Source organism: Micromys minutus, assembly GCF_963924665.1.
Source record: "Micromys minutus genome assembly, chromosome: X".
In the NCBI taxonomy this organism is placed as follows: Eukaryota; Metazoa; Chordata; class Mammalia; order Rodentia; family Muridae; genus Micromys; species Micromys minutus.
This window is the reverse complement of record NC_137970.1, coordinates 121632092-121640016: the sequence shown is the minus strand read 5'-3', so window position 1 is coordinate 121640016 and position 7925 is coordinate 121632092. Positions and strand designations below refer to the sequence as shown.

The 7925-nt window shown below is 38.6% G+C and overlaps 1 pseudogene across 1 annotated transcript; it reads left to right on the top strand.

The window, feature by feature from the left end:
* Positions 1-6770: 6770 nt before the first annotated feature.
* On the top strand, positions 6771-7389 carry LOC308415242 (ras-related protein Rab-1A-like; annotated as a pseudogene). Its single transcript has one exon. The product of its transcript is annotated as a ras-related protein Rab-1A-like (transcript).
* Positions 7390-7925: the final 536 nt, after the last annotated feature.

The window sequence follows — 7925 nt, the reverse complement described above, 5'->3', positions numbered from 1 at the left end:
AAAACACACTAAGCGACTCCATTTATTTTCTTATGTGGATTCTGGATAAGAGTCTCACAGATATCTTGCCTTAGTTTCTAGGCGAGGACACTGTTTCTTCTTTCCAAAGTCTCTATTTAGAGTATGCACTGGGAAAACTGAATGAGAAAAACTTCTAGGTAACAGTATTCTTCAGGTGTCAGACATTTCTGTCTTCACTCTCTAAGTTTTATCATAATATTGTTGGCTGTCCGTTTCATATTAAAGTTCTCCCCACCATGTTTTTCATCCTGAGGAACAAAGTCTGGCTGATTTAATACTGGGTTTTACATAACACTTTGCACCAATTTAACAGAGAACATATTTTCTTTAATATAAAGATCAATTGAAATTAAGAAAGGTCATTTTGAGTCCACTTGATATGACTTCCCTTTTCTTCTCTTTATCTTGAAGCTGGATGTTGCTGTGAAGTAAAATAGGTCACATAGTGAGACCATCATGTTTAAGAAGCAACTTGAGCATGACCCTGGCTGTGTTTACTTTACTATGCCAGTAACATCAAGGTAGACAAGTTTAATGTACATGAATCTAGTCTGAGGAGGATCAGATACTAGGCAATGAAAGTTAGCAATATGAGAGAAAAATCTGTTTGTGTCAGTATATATTAATTATATAGTTGTGTTTTTCATTATGCCATCTAATTCTGTTTTCTATAAATGAGGTAATTCTGTTCTTTTAATGAATGAGTAATACTTCTTTGTCATCCTGACAATTCTATTTGTGATTGGCATCTAAGCTAATTTTATTCATAGGCTATTGAATATACAACAATAATAATTATGAGTATCCTAGTATCTCAATTGTATGGTGATTTTGATTCCTTCAGGTATATTCTTAGCAGGATATTGCTGTATCATATAGCAGTTCTATAGTTAGTTTTAAAAAGAATATCCATACTGATTTATATTGCAGTCGAACAAATTTATTTGCATTTCTACCAACAGTTAATAAGTTTCTTTTCCAACTTATTGTCAGCAACATGTTCTTATTTTCTTGCTTAGGGTAAAATGATGTATTTATATGTTTTTGATTTAAATTTCTCTAATAGCTGAAGATAAATTTTTAAGTAAGATTATTAGCTGTTATACTTGTTTGATAAGTATCTTTTAAGTTCATTGAACAGCTTGTTCTTTTGGTGCTAATCATTTTTACTTCTTTATTTATCTGGGATGTTAGTCCTCTATTGAGCCATAGTACAATAAATACTCCATTTATGAAATCTACAATTAGTGTCATTCTGAATGCGAGCAATCTGAAGGCGTTTTTCCAAAATTCATGAAGTAGATAAGGGTATCTATTCTCACAACTTTTATTCAACATAACATATGAATTTTTAACCACAGAAATTAGGTAAGAGAAGAAATGAAAAAAGGATACTAGCAGGAATGAAACTTAACACTATCTCTATTTGTAAATGATATGATCCTAAAGAATCCATCAGAAGTGTCTTGGACCTTCGCACTTTGAGTGAGGTGGCAGGATACAGGATCAAGACAAGAAAATAGCAGCTTTACTGAACACTAATTGCAAACATATTGAGGGAAAAAATCAGGAAAGCAAATAAGCAACCTTATCAATTATAGCCTCAAACACACACACACACACACACACACACACACACACACACACACACACACAGAGGAATAAACTTAACTGAGTCAAAGACCTCTACAGTGGGGCTGGAGGGATGGTTCAGTGGTTAAGAGCAGTAACTACTCTTCCAGAGGTCCTGAGTTCAATTCCCAGCAACCACATGGTGACTCACAACCATCTGTAATGAGATCTGATGCCCTCTTCTGGTGTGTCTTAAGACAGCTACAGTGTACTTACATACAAACAACAGCCCCAAACAAAACAAAACAACCCCCCACAGTGAAACCTACAAAATAAGAAATAAATAGAAGAAGACAATAGATGTTGAAGAGACTTTCCATGTTCATAGATTGGCAGAATTAATAATGTGACAATGGGTGTCTTATAAAAGATTATTGAGATTCTATGTAATCTTCACTAAAATTCTAATGTTTTTCTGTGTTGAAATAGAAAAAATAACTCTAATATTTATACAGAGATACCAAAGATCTTAAATAGCTCAGACAATCCTAGACACAAAGAACAATGCTGGGGACATCACAGTACCTGATTTCAAATTATCCCACAGAGCCTGAGGAATGAGATAAATAAATGCAAGAGACTCCTGAAGCCAAATGAAGAAAGTGAGTATTCTGAGAAGGGAATATTGGAGAATAATTGTATTTGAAAACGAATAGAAAAGGAAACAATAAAAATAAATCAAAGCGGCACAAGAGTTGAAAGAAAATCCAACGCTATAAAGTGTTCTGGAGGCTAAAAGAAGACATGAAAGCGTGAGTGTCTTGTCAGCAGAGACAGAAGCTTCAGAAATGTGTGGGAAGATGGGAATGACATACTAGCTTAGGATTTTGCTTAACTCATAGACTTTCAGAGAATTGATTTGGTGAAAAGAACAATGTAAGTCAGGCTTTTACTCACAGATGCTAGATTAGGAAGATAAGGAAGTTTGATGGCCTGAAATGTCAATAACACACATAGACCGAGTGATGGCAGATTTCTAAAACTCCGCCCCTTATCAACAAAGTGTCTCAGGCAACCGGCACACACAGAGGTGCTGCACTAAGCAGTTGAATTGAGCTTGTGTATAAGAAGACTGGCCCGGCAGACATTCCTCTTCCCAAGAAACTCCTACATTTCAGAAATCTTGAGCTGTGTTCATTTTGTAATACTGTGAACTATTGCTTGGGGCCTTCATGTGTTTATTGCATCTACTGGAAATAGCTGATTTTCTAATCTGCCTTTCTCAAAGGCCAAGTGGGTCAGATTGCATTGTGCTGGTCACTTGAGAACAAGAAAGAATCAGTTAGGTCATAAAAAAGCAGACAGCAAAAACTGCCATTATGCAGCATAAATTAAAGTTGCAGAAGTTATGAGGAAATGATCACATGGGAGGAATAAGACAGCTGAATTTATACCCCAAACTCAGATATTTTCCTGGCTTTAAAATTGGAATGTCTGAAGACTGTCTGACTATTTCTCCAGAGAGTCAAACTGGGACTGATGGGGTGGGAAGGCGGGGGAGTTACAGGGAAGCAGAATTTCGCCTTACCATATGGAAGAGCTTTTAGGCTTCTAGGACACACTATTCCAGGAATTACTTAAGCATACTAATTGGAAAGTTAGTGGTGACTTAAGCTTTGGTGTGCTCATACAGAACCCAGCATAAGAAGGGCATGGTGCTGGGAGGTGGGGTTATTACTAGACACGGTTATCCACCTTTCTCTGGGCCCATTTCCTTGTTTGTAATTGGAAGACATTATATTAAATGACCCCGGAAGGCCCTCCAGCTCTTATAATCCAAGATTCAATTTTGTTAGCAAGACACAGTAGTATAATGCTTGGGAGAGGAGGAGCACAGCAGTTGGATTCTGATATTTTATCCTTTTTCCTTCTTAAAAGGAACTTTTATGAGGAAGATCTTTCTGTAACTCTTTTCCACTAACGCCTCAAAAACAAGATTTTTTTCCCTTCTCTCTTCTCTCTCTCTCTCTCTCTCTCTCTCTCTCTCTCTCTCTCTCTCTCTCTCTCTGTGTGTGTGTGTGTGGGGGGGAAGATGAAGACTGTTGAAAACAATACAAAATTGGGAAGATCAAAGATTTGAAGAATGTCTAGGTTGGGATGCCTCTGACTCTTCTTGGCTATGACTTTGGCCACGTTGCTTACTTCTAAATAGCCTCAGTCTACCTATAGGAAAACTTGAGAAGGTAACCATACCTACATGTCAATGTTTTGAAGGGACCAAGAAAGACCTGGACATTATTTTTATTTTATTTTAATTTGGGGGTGTGTATGTGGGGGCAGGGATAAAAACATATAAAATACTTTCTTTCATTCAAAATAAAGTTATGGGAACTTCCTTATATGTTTTTAAAAAGTATTTGAAATCTTAAAGAAAGTACATGGGAGGGCCAGAAAGAGATTCTAACAGTTGCTGAGGGCAATATCACCTTAAGATTTCTAACTTTACACTCACAACTGCAGGTCCTTTGCTTTGCATCTGTATCCTGAAATCTTGCTGAACTTTCTTATTAATGCTAAGATCTTTCCCCATTTTTGTAGTTTCCGATTTCCTATGATAGCAATAGACTGTCGTGGATGATTGGGGTTGCCTCTCAGCCTGGAGCCATTTCCATCACTGTTACAGAAAGCATACTATTTGTAAATAGAGACTTAAGTTTTCATTTTGCTAATATCTACATGCCTAATATATTTTTTTCTTCCTTTTCTTTATTACATGGCCAAGAACTTGTACCATTATTTCAAATTGGACTCTGTACTCACAAATTTGTCACAGTTACTGAAGGATGGATGCAAACATTTGCCCATCTGAAATTCCTACTGGCCTTTCCTGGTCCTCAGGCTAGAACCATGCAAACCTGTTCTAAGACAAAGAATTATGCCTAGGAATACCTGGTAGTTTCTTTACCTTCCCAATTCTGCTGTTTATAGTCCACTTCTTCCTAGGGAAGTGTAGGTGAATCACTAAGCTCAGCACCCAGAAACACTAAGCACTAATCACATGTTAGTTGCTATTATCCTTCTTATTCATCTTATTCTTCTTACAAGACAGATCAAAGCTTTACAGACATTGACAACATCTATTCTGATAAAACCTCAAAACGGACAGGCCTAGAGTATCTTTATTCTTTAGCTTTTTACCTCCTTTCTCTTTTAGGAGGAGCTGATGTTCCCTGTGACAGAATTCACACTTCTGCTCTTCCCTGGTTTATATCCCTAGGATAGTTAAGTGAGAGGCAGGGACCTATCTATTATTGGTCTGTTTACAGCCAGGAATTGTTTAGGGAGCTAGCACTCAGTTTTTGTTGGCTCAATGGCAACGCTTTGTACGGGAAACTGACCTAAATTGCACAAAGGAGACCATCTTTTGCTTATACCTTTGTAAAGCAAGCAATAAATAGGCCTGGTGAACTCTTTGTCCAAGTTTAGCTGCATAGTCACACTCCCATGCAGTGCTTAGTCTCCAGCTCCCTGAGAGGGCATTCTTTGGCCTTCTTGCCTCCTTTAGCTAGTCATCATTTGTGCAGACAGGTTCAGAACACACTTAACCTCGCCTTTATCTCTGCACTTCCACTAGCCTGCTGGATTTCATCCTTTTCCTCGTCTGCGTTGCTGTTTATTTACCTTGCATTTTCCCTTTCCTGTATCTTTCATTGCTGTTCTTCGTCTCAGAGGATGAAAATCCCCATAAAGCAGTCTCTTTAAAGAAGGTGCTGGAGGCTCCAAAGGCTCTCACCCTTTCTTTGCACATTGTCTAATCGTGGGTGTTAATTGTCATTGACTATAAGATAAAGCTTCTCTGATGAGTGAGGCACCAATCTAGGGGAAATGTGATTAAAATATGCTGTATAAAAATTTAAAAAAATAAAGAGGAACAAACAAAGTAGGTGAACCGGAAATGTGTTCTGAATGAATGAGTGTTGGGGTTGGTGTTTAGACACAGAGCTCAGTCCATGGCAGAATCTGCTTAGGTGAGACAAGGGCAGAGTGGCTCCCAAGAAATGAATAGAAAGGAAGTGGGGAGAGCAGTTCTGAAATCATCTTCCCACTAACAAGCTTAAGGATAATGACAAACATATGTGCTCTGAATTCTTTTGAGTAGTCTGGATAGTAAGATAGATAGTCTGTTCTGGGCTCAAGTCCCAAGTACTGTAGCTAACTTGAGGACCTTAGAGCATGCCACTTCCCTTTCTGTTGTCTTAGTCCCTTTTGTAAACCGAAGAGGGGCTGTTTCTCTGATGCTGTCTTGGTGGTTTTCTCAGTGGTGTCAGCCCAGGACTAACCGGCCACGGAAACACAGTCTGCTGATCTACCTTTTAAAGATCACATTTCCTTAGGTGGCCTGACTTCAAGGTGAGTGATGGCACTTAGCTTTGCCCCAGGTCTATTAGCTTTGCTAATCTGCCAGTGTAGCTACCAACCAACAGATTGATTGATTATTTTTTCCCTCTACGTTTTGTGAAGAATGTTTTAAGGGCAAGGATTCTGTATCATCATTTACCAAACACTTCTTGTTGAAACTTATTAAATTCCAAAATGGTTTCAGCAACCACTTAATTTCTTCCATTAATTCAAATATTGATTTTACTTTTTCAAGAGACATGAAATAGATGACAGGTGGTTTTATCTAAGAGATTAACAATGCTGTACACTTTCTCAATTAGGGCTCTCTCTATTAATTAAAAAGTACTTACACTAAGTTAGATGGGGTAGATTCATGGGCCTGAACTGCTTTTCCTTCTCCCTTTTCTTGATCCCTACTTTTCGTTGGAGTATTGGTAATGAACACATTGAGCAATTACCATGGGTCAAAATTTGTACTAGATGCTTTCCCATACATTCATTAATCATCACAAAACATTTTTGCTGTGATTTAAATGGACTTCTTAAAAGGGACTCTTATCACGATTTTATAGATAATAAAAAGGAGGGTCGCTTGGGTGGAAGCGATCACTGAGTGGCGGCAGCTGCTGATTGTGTTCTAAGGGTCGGAGTGGGGTTTATGTTTGCGCTGCCGGAACAGCTTAGCTCATTCCTCCTCTTCCGTTACCCGTGGCGCGGAGGCTTGGGGAGGCGGCTGCGTCAGCAAGGGCGGTGGCGGCGGCGGCAGCTGCAATGACATGTCCAGCATGAATCCCGAATATGATTATTTATTCAAGTTACTTCTGATTGGCGATTCTGGGGTTGGAAAGTCTTGCCTTCTCCTTAGGTTTGCGAAGGACACATATACGGAAAGCTACATCAGCACACTTGGTGTGGATTTCAAGATACGAACTATAGTTAGACGAGAAAACAATCAAGCTTCAGATATGGGACACAGTAGGCCAGGAAAGATTTCGAACAATCACTTCCAGTTATTACAGAGGAGCCTATGGCATCCTAGTTGTGTATGATGTGACAGATCAGTAGCCCTTCAATAATGTTAAACAGTGGCTGCAGGAGATAGATTGCTATGCCAGTGAAAATGTCAACAAGTTGTTGGTAGGGAACAAATGTGACCTGACCACAAAGAAAGTAGACTACACAACAGCAAAGGGATTTGCAGATTCCCCTGGAATTCCAGTTTTGGAGACCAGTGCTAAGAACGCAACGAGTGTAGAACAGTCTTTCATAACGATGGCAGCGGAGATTAAAAAGCGAATGGATCCTGGAGCAATGGCTAGTAGTGCAGAGAAGTCTAGTGTTAAAATCCAGAGGCTGCTGCTAAAACCCGCCTCTGTCCTTTTCTCAGAGCAATGAATTCGCAATCTGAACCCAAGTGAAAAAACAAATTGCCTGAATTGTACTGTGTGTAGGTGCACTGTAACAGATTCTTACCGTTTCCACAAGGTCAGAGATTGTAAATGGGCAATACTGACTTTTTCTTTTTTTCAATTCCCTTGATTCAAGACAGCTAACTTTATTTTCAGAGCTGTTTTAAACCTTTGTGTGCTGATTTATAAAATAATGTGTGTAATTCTTGTTGCTTTCCTGATACCAGATCGTTTCTCGTGGTTGGTGAGCATATGTTTCGTTTTGATGTTTATATTGGCATGTTTAGATGTTGGGTTCTGTCTTTTGAAGATGAAGTTCAGCCATTCTGTATCAAACAGCACAGCCAGTGTCTGTCAGTTTCCATTCAAAAGTTTAGTGAGACGTTGTATGTAAGATCTGATTTGCTAGTTCTTCCCGGTAGAGTTATAAATGGAGAGATTATACTATCTGATTAATAGTTTCTTCATACTCTGCATATAATTTGTGGCTGCAGAATATTGTAATTTGTTGCACACTATGTA